Below are 19,638 nucleotides of genomic sequence, written 5' to 3' on the forward strand. Positions count from 1 at the left end.
CTCTGGAGGGTAACGCATGTATACGCCTCCTCCTCTTCTTCCTCACCAGTGAACGTGTTAACCAAGCCACACTCCACTACTCTTAACACAAGAAGGGAACATCACAGATCCGTGCACCCTGACCCTGGTATGAACAGGAATGATTGCCTTACTTATGGCTGAGACCATGCTTACTGATACAATATTGACATAAATTGTTGTTAAACCAGAAAGAAATATACAGGTTTTTACATTTCATCCCCGACAGCACCATCAAATCCCTGGCGTCAAGGATGTGAAATGTAGAATGAAGGACGTAGTCCCTTTTTGTTTTTAAGTCCTGTCCATTGTAAACTCAGATTTCCGAAAGATTTTCTCCCTGCAGATATTGACTTGATTGTTATTCAAAGACTCACCAGCACAGATTCACCAAACTGCAGGTGACTGCTGGCAAATAACACACAACAGCCACAACCAATGAATTTCACTTTCATGGGGATAGTCATCGCCAGCGATCCATCCAAGATGAAGAGAGCACCATGGAAAGCTGGGGATTTTCTGCCTGTGACTCTGAGCCTCTTCTGCCTTTTTCCCTACACGCCTGGGATTGTGACTGCCTTTATCCTCTGCAGTTTAGCAGTCGAGGCACACAAACTGTGGAGATTTGAGTGTTAGATGCGTCATGTTTTTTATCAGGACAGAACAAATTGCGTAAAAAAATAAAAGTGGACAAAAGTGGATGGTTAAATCTTTGTTTTTTATAGATCAGGAATTAACAAGGTGTCCTAATGGACGAGGTTTTAAATTGACCATCCACCAAGACCTTTGTTTAGATGAAAGAAAAGCATCAGTTTTTTCAAACACGGACCCAAAACAACCTGACTGCAGATTGTTTTCTGTTACCAACAAACAGTCAGTGTTGTTGTTTTGAAAAATTGCCATGATTGTTTACCAAAATGTGCGTTTAGTGGTATTGTTATACCATGACGAGGAAGTTGCTCTCAAAAACATTTAAACTCAAACTAAAAGATGTCCTTAATGAAAACCCTATTTTAGCCCTTACCGTGATATCTCCCTCAACTTGAAGCTGTTTTCCTGTCTAAACCTATTTCATCATTAACCATTGCTTGGTCCCATAATTAAACAGATGCATATTCAACAGTGTTTTGCAGCACTTTAGGAAGGCAGGCAGGACATAATGTCATCTTGCTGATAGGGGCATCACTTCAGGTACTCAGTGTCCTTCCAGAGGGCACCGATGACAAATGTTGTTTAATCTGGAGGACTGTTTTAAGAGATGTGTTTATAGTGGACTCATGGTGGTGTTCAAAATGACTGGATAGGTGGTTTGTGTTTAGTGGATGTGGGGTGTTTTTGTAAACTGGCTAGGTGGTGCGCAGTTTGGGTAGGGATTTGAATGAAATAGTTCTCCATGGTAATGTGCCTTAAAAATCACAAACTAAATATGTTTTATTATCAAAGTCCTGAAGCACTGGCTGCTATGTTTTACTGAAGTAGGACACATAATCCGTTCTTAGATTTGTAAAGCCCACAGCCATGCTAAATAATGGAACAATCACAATCTGCATTCGCCTTTTGATGAATGTAATTATGTGTCTGCTTCAAACGCCTTCAGGTCTGCATGGGGCCGTTAGCACGGTACATTTTGTTTATCGCTGTTTACTTTGGAACAGGAAATGTTTTTAGCTGATAGGTTGAATGAGGAACACAAAGCTGTGCAATGTCGTTTCTGCATAGATATCAGAGTAGTAGTAACATAAGCTGCCAAATATTAAGGCACACACACACAATGCAAACGCACACACACAATACATTATTTACAGCAAGCTATTGGAGCAGGGTGTTTAATTTAGCATTGTTTTAGTGACATAATGGATAGTGTCTTACTAAATGTCATGATATAATTCCCTATATTTATGACTCTGGTGGATAGCTCCTCAGTGGCTGGCAATAAATTACAACCTATGTGATAATGGGAGGGCATAGATAATATACAGTACATTATTTAGATATACAGAGACCTCCATGCACACATAAAGAGGCGATGAAAACTGACTAGATGTATTATATGTTATTTAGCTGATGGTTTTATTTAAAATAACTAACATACACCTACATTAAATATGCCTATGGGTTACGGGTGTTGCCTAAAAAAGCTTTGACATGTTGATTGAAGGGGGTTGGATCAATACAGCTGAGTAGTAGTAGTAGACATTTTTCCTTGATTTGAAGACTTGTCAGGAAGATGATCCAATCTGTTATAGCTCAGTAATATTAGCCAATCACAGCGGACATATTCAACAGCTGCACCTGAACAGTCAATGCCTGACACTTACTCAACATTGACATGGAGTTAAGGTTAGGACTGTGCAGGAATTGATTAGCAACAACTGTAGCTAAGTGAATCAAGATTATCTCGGTTTTATCATTAAGTTTGAACTTGGTCTTTATATTTTGACTTAATCGTTACAACTTATATGTCTTTATGTTGTTCAGTATGGCTTTACTAATACAGTAACTCCTTAGAACTATCTTAAATATGTATGGGTCCACTAATTAGGAATACACGTTCTTCTTCAGCTCTGGGGGAAGACAGAGACACATATATTTTAATTATTTTAGTTTCATCAAATCATTTTAGATGTTTCTAATTAAATCAGATGATAACAGTCTCTAATCTAATACATCTTATTACTTTGTGTTCTAATGTTTTATATGGACTATGGCTTGATGCTGAACAATGTATTCAGATGTTCGGACAAAGAAAGGACGATAGCGTTGTCTCTTTGATACCATCTGTCAGACTTCTCGGTCTAAAATGAGAATCAGACTAACTGAGTAAACTAATGTCACTCATGAATGCTCTCTGATAAAGAGCTAGTTCTCTATAAATAATCTAATTGGAAGCAATATTTTTTGCATTTTATGTGTTGGTTTATTTAGCAGTGAAAGTTCACATTAATACACATGTTGCTGGAAAGTATAGGTAACATAATGTTTCTATCCATATGTTGGCAATATAAATCCATCTCATTATTTTTGTTGCAGCAGACACGTAGACATCTTGCTTCTCAAAAAACACAGTTCAAACCGGAGAGACGTGATGTAAGAATTACATATTTATTGTTTACACGTCATATGAATGAAATGATTGCCATGATAGTACAACAGGAGAATGTAATGGTGTTTGGCGATTAGGCCCCCGGTTTGCAGGATAATCATTCAGGAGGGAAAGCACCGCTCCGATGAAATCCCCGGGGTCTAGACACTGGTGGTGGTGATGAGTAGGTGAGACCGGTCTGAAGGAGGAAGGTTTAGCTTTGTCCTGAAGGAGACGGGAGGTGAGAGGGGTGGAGGCGGGTTGCGTGTGATCATCTGCAATGACAACTGACAGGGAGGAAGAGCAGGTATTTAAGGCATTTAGCATGTGCAGCGATTGGCTGCTGAGGCGTGACGCCCTCATATTTAATGAGGGGGGAAGGGAGCCATAGAGTGACGTGTGAGTGACTCGAGTTAGGTCTTCCTTATTGAACTTGCGCTAAAGCTTTCATTTCAAACCGGAGAGACGTGATGTAAGAATTACATATTTATTGTTTACACGTCATATGAATGAAATGATTGCCATGATAGTACAACAGGAGAATGTAATGGTGTTTGGCGATTAGGCCCCCGGTTTGCAGGATAATCATTCAGGAGGGAAAGCACCGCTCCGATGAAATCCCCAAAACCAGTGAAGTATGAATACTGAGATGAACTGAGTTGCTTACCTTGTGGGGTGACTGGTGATCTGGGGAGGAGAGATAATAGATTAACACGTATATGAGCGACACTGTGCCGGAATCACTGCCGGAGCTTACTGGTCATGCTGAGACTCTGAATGCCGAAATCAGTGCCGGTCTTATCTGAAAACGACCTGCGGGTCGCATGCCTGGCCAGCAGGGCTTGACTACGCCGAGGAGCGAGCGGTTTCGTTTTGTAACGGTGGCCCAACGTCCACGACACCGAAGTGTACGGTAGCCTTCCGCTACGACACCGAAGTGTACGGTGGCCTTCCGCCACGCCTTCCGCCACGCCTGACTTCGCAGGCTATATATATATATTTCTCTTTATTCTTTTTCCTTTGTTTTGTAACCGACACCGAAGTGTACGGTGGCCTTCCGCCACGCCTGACTTCGCAGGTTATATATATATATATATATATATATTTCTCTTTATTCTTTTTCCTTTGTTTTGTAACCGACACCGAAGTGTACGGTAGCCTTCCGCTACGACACCGAAGTGTACGGTAGCCTTCCGCCACGACACCGAAGTGTACGGTAGCCTTCCGCCACGCCTGACTTCGCAGGCTATATATATATATTTTTTTTTTTCTTTTTCCTTTGTTTTGTAACTGACACCGAAGTGTACGGTGGCCTTCCGCCACGCCTGACTTCGCAGGTTATATATATATATATATATGTATCTTTTTTCTTTACTCTTCATTTATTTTCCTTTGTTTTGTAACTGGCACCGAAGTGTACGGTGGCCTTCCGCCACGCCTGACTTCGCAGGCTATATATATATATCTATATATATTTTTTTTTTTCTTTACTCTTCATTTATTTTCCTTTGTTTTGTAACTGACACCGGAGTGTACGGTGGCCCGAGTCCACGCGGACTGCAGGAAATACATTTTACACTGATGCGTTTGAGCAAGGCCTGGGAATGAAATACCTGTGTGCCGGAGATGAAGCCCGTTACCTGTAGTTGCGGCGTGAGACGAGACATTATTCCCTGTGGGCGGGGCCCGCGGAATTAGGACAGGAATGCAGTTTTGAATATCGGGAACCTTAGTGAAACATGTATACTTGTGAATGTGTTTGAGCCACCACCAGTTATATGTATAACTACCATAGTTAGGGTCTGAGAGATATTTGGGAAGCCCGTACGGCGCTGATGTCCGGACGAATGAAGGTTGTGAAGGCGGAGGAGGACCACCGTCTTGGGTAGAAATTGACGGGGCCATGACCCTGCGAACCACTCTCCCTGGAAGAAACCCCCCAAAACCCATGGATGGGCGGCATCCGTGAAGACCTCATTGAGTCAGAGGAACGCACGAGGCCATCGTAAAATAAAGTAATTCCGTTCCAGTGGGCGAGCAGGAGGGACCAGAACCGAAGGTCTGAACGGCAGCCTTCGTCTAAGAAAACGCAGTCATGGAGGTTGTCGACCGCTGATGCTGCGTCCAGGAGGCGGGAGATGACCGAGCGCCCCTGGGGGATGACGTGCATGGCGAAGTTGAGGTGTCCGAGAAGGGAGAGCAACTGTTGTTTTGTGATAACTTGTTGCTCGCAGTATGACTTGGTGATGTCCTGGATGCGCTGCGATTTGTCGGAGGGGAGAGACGCCTTCATGTCTATGGAGTCGAGGATGATGCCTAAGAACTCTAAGCGTGTGACGGGACCTAACGTTTTCTCTTTGGAGAGAGGGTCACCTCACTCCTGAAGCAGTGTTTAAGCTTGGCCAGTGAGATCCCTGAGCTGTCCTGTGCGGGTTTATGGGGAGGAAGTCGTCCGGTAGGTGAAGGACGGAGGGCATTCTGATGATGTTCAGCAGGATCCAATAGAGCGCTTCCGAAAAGGAATTGAAGATGCAGGGGCTGCTTCTGCACCCGAAGGTCAGGCGAACGCGAAGATAGAGTTTGGACTCCCACTTAATACCGAACAAGTTCCACTGAGACGGATGAATGGGGATGATTTGAAGGCATCGGTAATGTCCGCTTTGGAGAGCCGAGCTCCGTGCCCTGTGAACTTGATCATCTTTATTGCATTATCCACTGAGGCATGGTGAAGGGAGAACTGATCTGGAGGGATGATGCTATTGACGCTGCAGAATGGGCCGGAGCAGGGAGCGGACAGATCGAAAATCAGCCTTTTATTTACGTGTGGCTATTCCGATGGGATTTGAACGGAACACTGAGAAGGGGGAGGAGCTAAAAGGACCGATTATATATCCTTTGAGAAGTTCTTTGTCGATGAGCTGGGAAACTATGTTGGGTTCTTTAGCGGCTGACTGTAAGTTTCTTGCTACGAAAGTCACTGTGGGAGATGGGAGGACCCCTACCCTGAAGCCTTGGGAGAGCCCTGACGGGAGATAGTCAACAAACACGGAATCTGTAGATAGCGCAGCTGCTAGCTGAGGGATGTTAATGGGAGTGGAGGGGTGATATTCCAGAATGTTTTTATTTTTATTTTTTAGTTATTTATTTATTTGTTGATGTTTCTGGCGCAGAGCCACTGTGACGGCCCGTCCACACGGTGGCGTGCGTTACAGCTTCCAAACACTTCTGCCCATTCACTTTGAGTGGGGTGACGTCACTTTTAGTAGAACTGTATTTTGGGGAGCGACGTGGAGCGTTTGCTGGCGTTGCTCGCTTCAAAAAGTTGAGCAATGTTCAACTTTTGGCGCCTCGGCAGAAGCGTCAGCCAATGAAATCCCGTTTATGCAAATCTGCCGGTACAAGCGCTAGCCAATCAGACCGCGTGTATGTTGGGAGAGACTACGCAGGTAATTCCTCATATTCCAAAAATGTGAGGGGAAAATTCATTATGGCGGTAGTGAATCACCCGGTGCTGTATGATCAGTCTCTGTTCATCTACCGGGATACAAACCAGAGGAGCGAGGCATGGAGGGAGGAGGCAGAGACAGTGGGTGAAACTGGTAGGTTTTCGCCTGTTGGGGATTTTTTTTATTTTTTTTTCCAGTTTACTTAGTTTTAACATTGCTATTGCTTTGTGTGTCGGGGGCAAGAGATTCATGTGATTGGTTGTTGCTGCTGTGCGGACCAGTAGCGTAGGCAGAAATTTACTTTAGGGTGGGCCTGTAAAAATATAGGGTGGGCCAGATTTTTCTTCTGCGCATCGGAAACTAACCACGATCCCGCCGGTACCGGTGGCAGATTACTTTTAGAATACTTCCTTTCCTCTTCTTTTTCTTCCTCCCTCCTCTTCTTTTCTCCTTTTCCTCTTCTTTCTATCTTTTCCTCTTCTTTCTCTTTAGAATACTTTCTTTTCTATAACAGATGGGTATGTTTTGGTGAACGGGAGACACGTATTTTACTGTTTTAATGGCTTATGAAGAGCACGAACACAACATTTTAGTGTCATTCTTGACAGCTCTCTCATCTGCACCGCACATAAAAAGAAAAACTCACCCAGACTGCATTCTTTGTACTGTCTTAAAACCTTTCCTTGGAAAAGTTTATGCATTGTAAGGTGTTCTTGGGTGCTTTGAAAGGCGCCCCTAAATAGAATACATTATCATTATTATGTATTATCTGAAACGATGTAATCACTTTTAAAACTTTTCCCAGTACTTGCCCCATGCATTCGGCAGCAGCAGGCCATTCAGTTAGATTTGATCCCGTTATGAATGTCATCATTTCGACAATAAATAAATGCTACATAAACGTTATCTTCCACGTTTTATCTAAACATCTCCGTTTCTACCTTCCAATATGTTTTGAAAGATAACTCTCTCTCTCTCTCTCTCATCTGCGTGCGGGGCGGGGCCTCACGGACACGCTGCATCTCTCGCTCGCAGATACGCTGCATCGCTGTGCACACGGTTCTGCCGGTAATGAATATTACATTGTGAGGAAACTTTCCACCAATAATTCCAATAAGTATTCACTTCAGGTTTACGAAAGTAACTGCACTCAGTTTACTCGTTTTTCAAATGTGACGCCAGCTGAATATACTGATTTTTTTTTTCTTTTTTCTTTTTCTTCCGATTACGTAACACCGTTACATGTATTCCGTTACAACCCCAACCCTGTGTAAGGGTCGAGTGCAAACGTTTTCGTTAAAACTAGTACCTGAGTGCAACGGAAGTTGAAGCTCCTGTGGCGGAGTCTTCCAGAGCCTGGAGGCGAGCATCGATAGCTATCATGGAGCTAGCCAGGGATTGCAGGGAGCCGGCCGCGCTACTCTCCATAGGGGTGTGTGACGCTCCCGGACTGGCGAGCCTGAGAAGGGGTGGATTTTTTTTGGAGGGGGACGGGATCCTGGAGGGCTCGACTTCCTGCCCTTTTTTACCTCCGCGGCTGCGTCCTCGTCCTGCTCTCTGGGAAGCTGGCTGGAGCTGCTGCCCCGGACTGGGGGAGCTACGCTGGAGACCTGGTCCGAGAGCTATCGCCGCTGAGAGAGAGTGAGGCCTGGGGCTGTGGGAAAGCCCTGCTGCAGGAGCCGGGCGATGAGGAAGTCTTCCTCTGTTGATAAGCCGCTGTGGGGAGCCGAACCGGGATCGGAGACTTCCAGAGAAGGTTCGTGTTCCGAATTGTCCGAGTTGGACATCTTGAGCTAGTTGTTTCTTACGGTTTTTCTCACGAGAAGCAGTATTGTATTGCAACTACCATTGCGTGTGATCATCTGCAATGACAACTGACAGGGAGGAAGAGCAGGCATTTAAGGCATTTAGCATGTGCAGCGATTGGCTGCTGAGGCGTGACGCCCTCGTATTTAATGAGGGGGGAAGGGAGCCATAGAGTGACGTGTGAGTGACTCGAGTTAGGTCTTCCTTATTGAACTTGCGCTAAAGCTTTCATTAGTTCTTAACTATGTGCTTTGTTCAAACATGATTATGTTGTCTTTTCAGCCCTATTCCTTTGCTTTCTCTCGCTCTCACTCTCACTCTCGCTCTCACTCTCTCACACACACACACAACACACACACACACACACACAAACACCACACACACACACACACACACACACACACACACACACACACACACACACCCCTGGGGATGTAACACCATTGGGACATGCATGTTCCACAGTTTCGAATGAGCTCTCAGAAGCAGAAAGTGTGGCAGCCGCTCTTGGCTCAGGGGGCTGTGGGCCCTGTAGAGCTCATATTCCATCAAAGCACAGCCAGCATCAGAAATCCCTTTCATTTAGAGCAGGCAAACTCATAGAGAGCTACACATTTAGTGTGGTGAGATGGCCTGCTCTGTGTTTGATGTGAAGTTGTATTGAATTAGCTTTGGTCCAAAAATGAAATTGTCTTACAAGAACATTGGAGATGCTATTTAATAGAGTTAGAAAAGGCGTCTTTGTAACTTGGCTGTTTAGTTTGCAACAACCAAGAATATGTAAGCAACACACAGTCATTCATCTCTAGTTTCAGCTTGAAGGGTATCGCACAAAGCAATGTGTGGCAGCATTGAAAAAAGTAATGCAGATTTAGAGCAAAGCAATTGTGTTATGGTCATGGTTGAAGCAACTTTAGGTGTTTCCAGTGCAGAAATGTTCCCGGGGGAGCATGAAGAGTTGAGGAAATAGGGATCTTCACTTGCCCTTCCCCCAGAGCTATAGTCCCTGGAGAACAGTTTTCCAGGCTGGCGTATTTATCTTAAAAATAAAGTCAAGGATGTGTGGTTGACTTGTAGACTAAAGAAGAGTGAGATAAAGGCAGAGATAACATACAGTATGTTGTGCTTTACATCCTAAACATCACAACATTACTTGACACTTGACAAACACACATCATCAGTCTAATTTGCCAAATTTACATAGTTTTTCTGGTGGTGTTTATTACAAATCATATCACAACATTACTTTTAGTTTCAGAGTGGAGTTGTTATGCTATTTACAACTTTACTATTAATTAGATTAAACATTTAAAAGATAAAGATTTGTTGTTGTCATTCCTACTGTATTTCATGGTTAAAGATTGCCTTAACAGGTTGTATGCACTTATCCTTAATTTTAATTTAAAATAACCATCAGTGATGGTATTTATTTTATAATCTGTGTTCAACATTAATCTGCCTAAATCATGAATGCTGATCTCATGGTTATGGTTTTTAATATCTTTAGACCTTGATTAGGTTCAGGCAAATTACAGAAATAGAGAGAGAAGGAAACGAGGTAGAGAGGGTAAATACTGTACATAAGAATGCTGAGATTGGAGGGCGCCAGATGAAAATAAGCACTAAAGTGACAACGTGACAGATGGCAGCACTCCCAGCTCTCAGCAGGTCTCTTCCAGAGAGATGTGTCCTCATTGACCTTGTCATGAGAGCAATGACTCATTGTTGTTGGTCTGTACTTTGCATAACTGCAGTCACTTTGGTTTCAGCAGTGTGTGTCTTTGTGTAGACGCAGTGTTTATACCATACAGTATGTGTGTGCTAGTCTCTTGATAACAGGAAATACATAAAGAAAATCCTACTCTGAGATTTTTTCCATTTCATTTAATCGTTTATTTGAAGAGGGACAATGCACATTGATGAACATTTTTAACAATGAATGCTTCAAAATGTAAATATGCCGGATTTTAGCTTTCAGCTAATTTCCATCCGTAGTCCCTCACATACAACATTTAAGAACATGACATTTATATACATAGCAAAAATAAATACTTGATATTCAGAAAGAGCAAGAGCAGCATATACAAGCAGTAACCACATGGCAGTACAATGTAGCAGATACGACATATAAAGTGCAAGAGATGATACAAGAGCTACCTAAAGTGCAAGAGGAGATACCCCTGTGTTAAAGTGCATTTAGCGGTGATCGCATGTCTGTTTGTTTCTCAACAGGTCACCCTTGAAAAAGAGATCTTTTGATCTCAAGGGGCTTTCACCTGGTTAAATAAAGGCTACATTTTGTCCGAAAGTGGTCCGTCTACGGTGGACTTCACTGTCTCCTCTGGTTTCTGACCTAGTGCAGCGTCCAGTGTCTTTTTTGTGGATGAATTCACTTTATATTTATTTTTAATGTAAATGTCAAAGTGATTTGTAATCTTTGGTTTATCTTTGTTGGGGATTGACAACCAATGGGTTAAACAAATAAAAAATAAAAAAAAGAGCTAGTATTGTTTTGTTAATTTTCTAAATAAAATATAGACTAATGTATTTTTGCTGTTACAATGTTGTAAATACAACGTTATCAAATCATCAAAGAAGTCTGTTTCACGCAAACAATAAATAACCATATTCTCCACACAACATGACGTGCCATGATGCAATGCAGTAACAAGATCTGTGGTAGTGGTGAAGCGAGGCGACCCCTCACCCTTCCCTCTTCTCGTCCCTTGTCTCATGCACTGAAGCACAGCTCTCTATTCTCCATTCTCAATTAAAACCCAGGTAATGGGATCATGACCTAATCTTCATGACAACAGATGCATTTACTCAACTATGACTTTAGTGACTGTTAGAATGCCCGAGCAGCCATGGAGGACAAATAGAAGAAGCAGGCAGGTTGGTGTTTTTCCACAGAAAACTGTTTTATTTTCTCAACCACTGTGACCACATGGCTGTCCTCAATCACCCACACAGTATACAACCCCTTCTCAACAACACTGACTGCCTTTTATAGGATGCCTCAGATCTTCATTGGCTGGCACATACCATTATCTTTATCCAAGCAAACTATTTAATACCACTATATACACATTTACTAAACATTTCCCCACCAATTTACCAATAATACACACATGAATAAAGCTATGAAAATATACATTAATTAACTATATCTATGTGCAAAAAATGTCGAACTCCCCCCAGGAGACTACCACTTGCCGTTTCCCTCCCAGAACTATATTTAGAGGTGTGCGGGCCCGGGGGAACTCTTTTGCCCGAACACCCTGGGAGAGAGAACAGACAGAGGTAAGTTTAATCATCACACAATAAATCACTAATTCACACGTTTACTTCATGAACATTCCCTCGCTACCCATACTGTTAGCAATTCATGAATATGCGCATTTTAAACCGCATCCATTTCTTTACTCAGGCGAACAGCGAGCAGGAACGGCCCGATGTCCGCGCCGCACGACACTCACACAACGATGCAATTCAATCAATTGTCAATAAACATATTCATACATTGATAAAGTGTGTTGTTTAAATCATGTGCCAATACTGTGTCAATTTACCCTATACAGTACAATGATTATATCAACGTGAGCTCTAGTAACGACGTCTCGTCGTTACAGTGACTGTGGACTAACCGTTGCACATCATTAATGTGACTATAGTGTCTTTCAGAGATATTAGAATATTTATTTCTTTCTTGGATGAACTGACGGTAGACCACCTAATTTTCCATCAAATATGAGAAAAATATGACTTAATGGAAAATGTATTGATTCACAGCTGTGTTCCCTCTTGATCTGACCAGCAGAACTGTATAATGTACAGTGAATGTGCACACACTGTGCTGCGGTTTTCCTCTGATGCTAATGACTTTTGGAGCTCCAGTTCCACTTAATGTTAGTCTGTGTCCTGAATAAAGTACCCTTTTTATGTCTAGTTCTAATGAATCCCTCATGCTATGCTTTCCAACACACAGGACCCAGAGCTGATTAGTCATGGCTCTGCCGAGGGGATGTGATATATGTCTGCTTCAGTGACGTGCGGTGAGGTTCATGGCTGGTGAGGCACTGACTCTTTCAGAGTCAGATTTACAAATATTATATTTTGACCATAATCGACATATTCGGTTATTTTCAAAAGCTTTTTTAGTCTGATGCTTCGATTCATTTTAAACAGACCGTTCAACAAAAGGATACCCAAAATCTAAATATTGGATTGTTCTTTCTTAGTATGATCCCATTTTCATTACAATTGTGGTCTTACCTTGACTTGAAGATGAAGTCCATGCTTTCCTTCTGGACAACAATCTCTATTACTTTTTTGTAAAAGTCCTCCTTATCTTCCTCTAGTTTCAAAAGTCTAGTTTGTTGTTTGCGTCGCTTCTACCGCCATGGTCTACCCCAGGGATCACCAACTATATTTGATTTGTCCAAGGGCCAAAATGTGTCCAATAGACACTATCGCGGGCCAGCGATTTTTATATAGCCCAGAAAGGGGGGGGGGGGGGGGGGGGGGGGGGGGTGCTGCTAGTGGAGCACGCTCAGGTAGTGTGGACCGCATAAAGCTTAGCAGACTCTTCACGCTAACGAAGGATCACTTCTAGGCATGGGTTGGGAGGGTTACTTTGTAAATGTAATCAGTTACTGAATACATACTCTGAAAGTATCAGAATACAGTTACGTAGCCTATTCAGATTACTTTTAGAATACTTTTGGAATACTTTCTTTTTCCATAACAGATGGGTATGTTTTGGTGAACAGGAGAAACGTATTTTACTGTTTTAATGGCTTATCAAGAACTCAAACACAACATCTTGGCGTCATTCTGGACAGCTCCCTCTCATCTCCACCCCACATCAAAAACATCACCCGGATTGCATTCTTTGTACTGTCTTAAAACCTTTCCTTGTTATGTTATGAATTGTAAGGTGTCCTTGGGTGCTTTGAAAGGCGCCCCTAAATAGAATGAATTATTATTATTATCTGAAACGATGTAATAACTTTTTTCAGTCACTTGCCCCATGCATTCAGCAGCAGCAGGCCATTCACTTTGATTTGATCCCGTTATGAAATGTCATAATTTCGGCAATAAAGAAATGCTACATAAACGTTATCTTGCACATTTTATCCAACCATCTCCGTTTCTAACTTTCAATATATTTTAAGAGATTTCTCTCATCTGCGTGCGGGGGCGGGGCCTCACAGACGCTGCATCTCTCTCTCGCTCACAGACATGCTGCAGCGCTGTGCAGTGTGCACACAGTTCTGCCGGTAATGAATATTACATTTTGTGAGGAAACTTTTCCACCAATAATTCCAATAAGTATTCCAAAATGTATTCACTTCAGGTTTACGAAAGTAACTGTAATCAGATTACTCGTTTTTCAATTGTAACGCCAGCTGAATACAGTTAGCCTACTTGATTTTTGTATTCTGATTACGTAACGCCGTTACATATATTCCGTTACAACCCAACCCTGCTTCTAGGCTACTGTCCCGCAGCTCCTGCCTCTCTGTTGGACTCTGTCGCAGCGGGCCTACTGCTGTGGTGCGGAGCGCACAAAGCAGACTCTTCACAACGAAGGATCACGTCTTCTTCAAGGCAGGGAAGGTTTCGCAGTACGCAGTCTACTGTCCTGCAGCTGCTGCCTCTCTGTTGGACTCCGGTACTGCACCTTACTCACGAGACGTTGTACAAAAAAAAAATGGGTGGGGGGCGAACGCAGTAACCACTCCGCCAACGCCACAGTCACCCCCGTCGTGCGGGCCGGATGAGAATGTCTGGCGGGCCGGATGTGGCCCGCGGGCCGCCAGTTGGTGGTCACTGGTCTACCCCGTCTCTACGTAGAATAACAGTAGCAACAAGAACCTGTGGGCTCACTTGCGCCCCCTTCAGTGCGGCAGAGGTTATGGCTGCCTCCCCTGGTGCTTTTTTCATTGCCGTTGTATGATGAGACCAGTGAGCCTAAATATCATATATACGTGAAATAAGTTATTTAGAGACTATGGATGGCGAGGATAAATGTAATAAAGGGATCTACAAACATTACATTGGTGACATACAGTGAGATGGTGCAGGCATGCGCTTAGGGCCCGCGCTCCAGCCAGTTTCTGTGGGGTGACGCATTCTGAGGTGAGGCAGATCTCATCTGTGCCTCACCTCACCACACAGTAACTGGCTTGAGCGTGCTCACAAAATAAGTGCCCGCGTTAAATTAGTGCCCGCGCTCCAGCCAGTTACTGTGGGCTTACGTGAGCCAGAGCTCGTCCCTGCCTCACTTCTCATCGCTACCCGTAGTTGTAGCGGAGGAGCTCTGCAAATTTGCTGATTTTGACTATAAAAAGCGATTGGAATCATACATAAATCACATTTACAACACAGATCAGTGGAGACATTTTATTATTATTACTATTTAGTTTGTCTTTAGTTGTTTTTCCGTTACATTGGAGTATGACAGGTGAGGCTCTGCCTCCCCTGACTGCACGTCGCTGGTCTGCTTTGTTTTTACTTGCATACTCAAAGCAACCAAGCTTGAGCTGTGAGCTGTAATTTTGGTAATTTTCACATATTTGTATGACCAATTTGAAAAAGAAAAATACTATGTTGTGATTTCTTCAAGGAACATGACATGCGTTTGCCCTCAATATGGTGGTTCTAACTACCTCCAGTTGAACAATTTATGTATATGCTATGTCCTTAAATAGTTAATAGCTTTACATAAACACATGTTCTAAAAATGATAGGGAAAGCTTCACACAAGTCTACAGGCTATGTGAGGCTACTTTACCAGAGTGGGGCTTTAAGCTAAACGCTAAGGTCAGCAGGCTCACAATGACTACAGTCACATGCCTTTGTAACCAGTTGTCAGCATGTTCAGTGGCTTGGTTTTGTTTGTGAGAATGCTAACATATGTATTAAAACAAAAGTTTAGTTTAGCATGTATATGGTTAATAAACCACATTGTTAAAGTGCAGATGATTGGCATAGTAACCCAGTGGGGTATGACTGTACAGTATATACACATTTTGATGCCAATCAACCTAATATTTGTTGAAATATGTCTGTTTAGAACTGACCGACGGACAGTCATTGCGATCCCTAGACTAGAGACATACTGCCTTACAATTAATCAAAGCATGCTATACAGTATAATGCACTCTCCTGCTGTTACTGTCACTATTGGTAAACTTCAATTGATTTCAAATTGAATTGGATGGTGGAATAAAATGAAGTTTGAACAAGATTGAATTATTTTGTATTCAATGTTTTTTTATGAAGAAGAAAAACAAAAACAGGCAAAAATGGTTGTACCAGGCTGTTTCCAAGGTCTACACATCATAATGTGTTACCTACGTGAAAGTTATAGCAGTGATTGACTCCTTACGCGTTTTAAAACAATGTTGCCTCGCTGCGTAACATGGGGGATTTGAATTCCACCAAGAATCAGTTATAGAGGGTCAAAAGAAAGCCTTTTTAGATGGGCTGGTAAAGCACAGACAAAGATAACCTGATTAAACTCCAATCATCTCTGATCCAGGTACGGGTCCATCGATGCTGACCTATATCCCCCCAGAGGGTGTAAGACCCAGAGATTTGCTCAAAACTCAGTCGACCAGAGCTAGTCCAGCAGGAATGTGTCTTCATGGGTTAGTGGACATCCTCTGGGACTCACATCCAACTGTTAGATAAGACTCTCTGGAAGGCAGGAGGTTTGATGGGGGGGAACTGTCAGGCTGGCTGTCAGTGAAATGTGTAAAGTATGTGTTGGTTATTTGTTTTACATATGTATGCTTCCTGTGTCATGTGTTAGCTAATCTGTGTCTCTATGGTGCCCTTGAGATGAATGATTATTATATTAGGAACAGAGGTATATCGAGGTGACGCACCATTGTGATATCTGTCAGGGAGCAAATGTCTTTTTTAGCACTACTCCATGCTGTCATGGTGTCCCATCATCCCAGATGGATGCTGTCGAGCAGCTTAATGAAGCCTGTTTTCCCCGATGGGCCCTGGATATAGCAGCAGTTTACATGCAGAGCAACAGTCAGGCGAGCTGCGATACTCGCCCACGTGCCCACACTCACACCCTTTTTATATTTGAGTGCTGTGAAATGATACAAGCGGCAACAGCTAAATATTAATCTTCTATATTGTGTTACTAGAGATAGCCGGTAAAAGGATAATTTATATTGTGCAACATTTGTAACCCTGAAAGTGTATTGTTTTACAAAATGGTGTATTAGAGGAAAGAGCAATAGCAAAACAAAACTATTTGTATGTAGTTCTAACCCTTCAACAGCTCTTGCATAATTTAACTATGTATTTAAAATCACAGTATTGTTATGTTTTTCACAACATAATTTTGGTAAAATAATAAAAACAATTGTTTCATCCTATCGATGATTGCCTTTAATGATATGCTTGTTGGATGGTATTATCTTTATTTCCTGTGAGAGAGGTGTTAAGAGTTTCCTCACAGATGTTGATTAAACGGTTGGAGCCTCATCTCTCTACAATCTAGTAGCAAACAAATTGCAATGCACTTCTTCATCAGACTTTCACTAACTGTACGTATCCGCTAAACAAATTATTTTTAGAGGGGCTCTGTCCTATTTGCATCCACTCTATTTACATTATTACAACTATTCTATTGTTATTAAGGCATCATTATTTAATGTTAAAAAAGAACAATACTCACTGCAGCCAGTACACTGCTGGAATCAACAGCATTACCACATTGTCAGCAAATACTGGACATTATACAGTACGCTCCACAGTCATTGGGTTTATTGCAGGGCTGCTTTATTGAATTACATCTAGTAATAAACTGGTGACTCAGTGAATTCACAGCAAGTGATCTTTGCCTATGATTTATTAACGCACTGTGTATGTCAATACATTTGTGTTTTGTTTTGCTCAGCAGAGCATCGAACTTCATGATATATGATGGTGTCAGTTCAATGTCTGTCTAATGGATCGGCTCGCTGTCATAAGCTCTTTTCATGAATACGGGCCGATGTGTCTTTATTTGTCACTTTGTAGTCTTTTTGTTTCTCAATATACTGCTTGCATCTTGTTGTACTCATTGTAACAGAAGCAAATGTAGCTTTTAAGTCTCACTATTTGCATCTTGAAATCATCTTAAAGCTAAGTGTAAATGTGGCCTACCTTGTCTTGATACATAGTACACCTAAAACTAGTAAATGTAAATTGCAAAAAAAGTTGTTGTTGTGATCAGAATTTAGTTTTTAACTTGGGGTGTAAGGTGTTGGTCTGCCTTATAATCCATCATCAACATCCTTTCAATATGTGTTTGTTTACTTATTCATGCAAGAAATCAATCAAGATTCTGGTATTTAACTTTGTGGTGAAGGCTGCAGGGCAGTGGTATGGACACTGCAGTCAGATTATAAATGTAACCTCAGCCTCAAGGAAGTCAAAGAAAGCCCAAAAGCAGCAACATCAATAGAAAGCAATTCATCTGACATGGTTAGTGTGTGAAGTATTGAATAGCAGAACATATTTCTTCTGCAGCTGGGATTTAGAGGTGAGGCTGGCTGACGGATGATGGGAGAACAAGTGACTGTTGGACATTTCAAACACAGGCTATTACAAACCCAGAGCTGCGTAGTGTGAAATTGCCAAGTGATGTAGTATTAACTACACTGACTTTGAGACCAGTATCCATGGTGATTCGATCATCTATGCAAGCGGTAGCACCTTGGAGGCAACATTTGTTACCTTGTCCGACTGCTCTTTAACGAACGCTCAGTTATTATGTATTGTGGCAGGTAATTTCACTACGCCAGGGTACTGTCAATGTCAGGTATTCAGAAGGCTCAAACGCCGGCGTCTGTCTGTATGCTGGCCTACTCAATTATTGTGACTTCATTCAAAATGTATGAAATAACAATTAGAGGCCGATAAGTACTAGGATGTTAGGTATCAACCATGTGTAGCAGCTGTCCCTTTGAAATATGTTACTTATAATTGAAAATATTACATACACATTGTACACGTGTAATTGGACTAAATCCTTTGACTACATGGAACTCATGTCACATGTTTCAATTTAATCACACTGAATCACGTTGTCAATGTAGCCAATGGTTGAACAACGTGGTTTTGATGATGGATGGATGTTGGTCTTTCATATCCATGGGAACGTGGGAAAAGGATTTCCAATGCCCTGTAAATGTTATAACGATGCTGAGGGTGTTTAAGTAGTTAAACACGAATGTACATTAGAGTGCAGTGTTTTGTGAAAGGAAGGAAGAGATCCTTTGCCAAACTCCCCATTGCTTTTCTTATGCAATAGTAGGAAATCTACTGATTATCATTCGTTCAGCTTCACGCTGTTTTTTGGTGTGCTTTGTCAAAGTCATTATCTATCCATCTGTCTGTCTATCCATCCATCTATCTATCCATCTACCCATCTATCCATCTATCAATATATCAATCTATCCATCTATCTATCCTTTTGTTCTTTCTTTTCTTTCATGTGCTGTGTAACCTTGAGTGTGTTTCCAGCGTACAAGTTGAAGCTACTTTCTTATTCAGTGTGTGTGTGCTGCAGTAATGTCTGTCACAGCCCATTTCCCTCTAGAATAGAAAATGCCAGCTGACACACAGTTTGGGATTAACCACGATGTGTGGTGTTCAAGTGCTCCGACTGTGTGTGTCCTCTCCGCAGCACGCCACCCAGTGCAACCATCAACATGTTTGTGTCCTTGTCACTTATTGAAGAAAATGCATGATATATTGGTTATTTCCATATTATTTCTTCAAAGTAAAGTGATTCATATAACTTTTATATTACCTTAGTTTATTTTAGTTTGGTCTTTTTTGGCCAGTTTGTAATTGGTGGGTTGTGTTGAATATAACACCATAGTATAATAAGATAGCCTGAAGTAAATCCGACCTTCATGAGGGTTTTCATTTGTAGTGCTTTTTCTATGCTGCTGTTGAGAGTAGTGGAAGAAGTTAAGATAAACACAAGTACAATAACACCCTTGTAAAGTTACCCCATTTCAAGTTATGCACTTTAAATCCTGCTTAAGTAAAGGTACAGATGCATAAACAGCTAAAAGGCTCAAAAGTAAAAGTAGTTTTTCAGTAAAATGGCATGTGATAGATACATTGTTATACAAGACCCGCTCCAAATAATGCTTTTAAGCGTTAGAGTTATGGGTGAGAGGGGACAAGCTATACAGAGTAAATATGACAAAGGGCAAAGGAGGAAGTCCAAAGACGGATGAGTGTGAAGATGGATAA

Source organism: Gymnodraco acuticeps, unplaced genomic scaffold, assembly GCF_902827175.1.
Source record: "Gymnodraco acuticeps unplaced genomic scaffold, fGymAcu1.1, whole genome shotgun sequence".
Lineage (NCBI taxonomy): Eukaryota > Metazoa > Chordata > Actinopteri > Perciformes > Bathydraconidae > Gymnodraco > Gymnodraco acuticeps.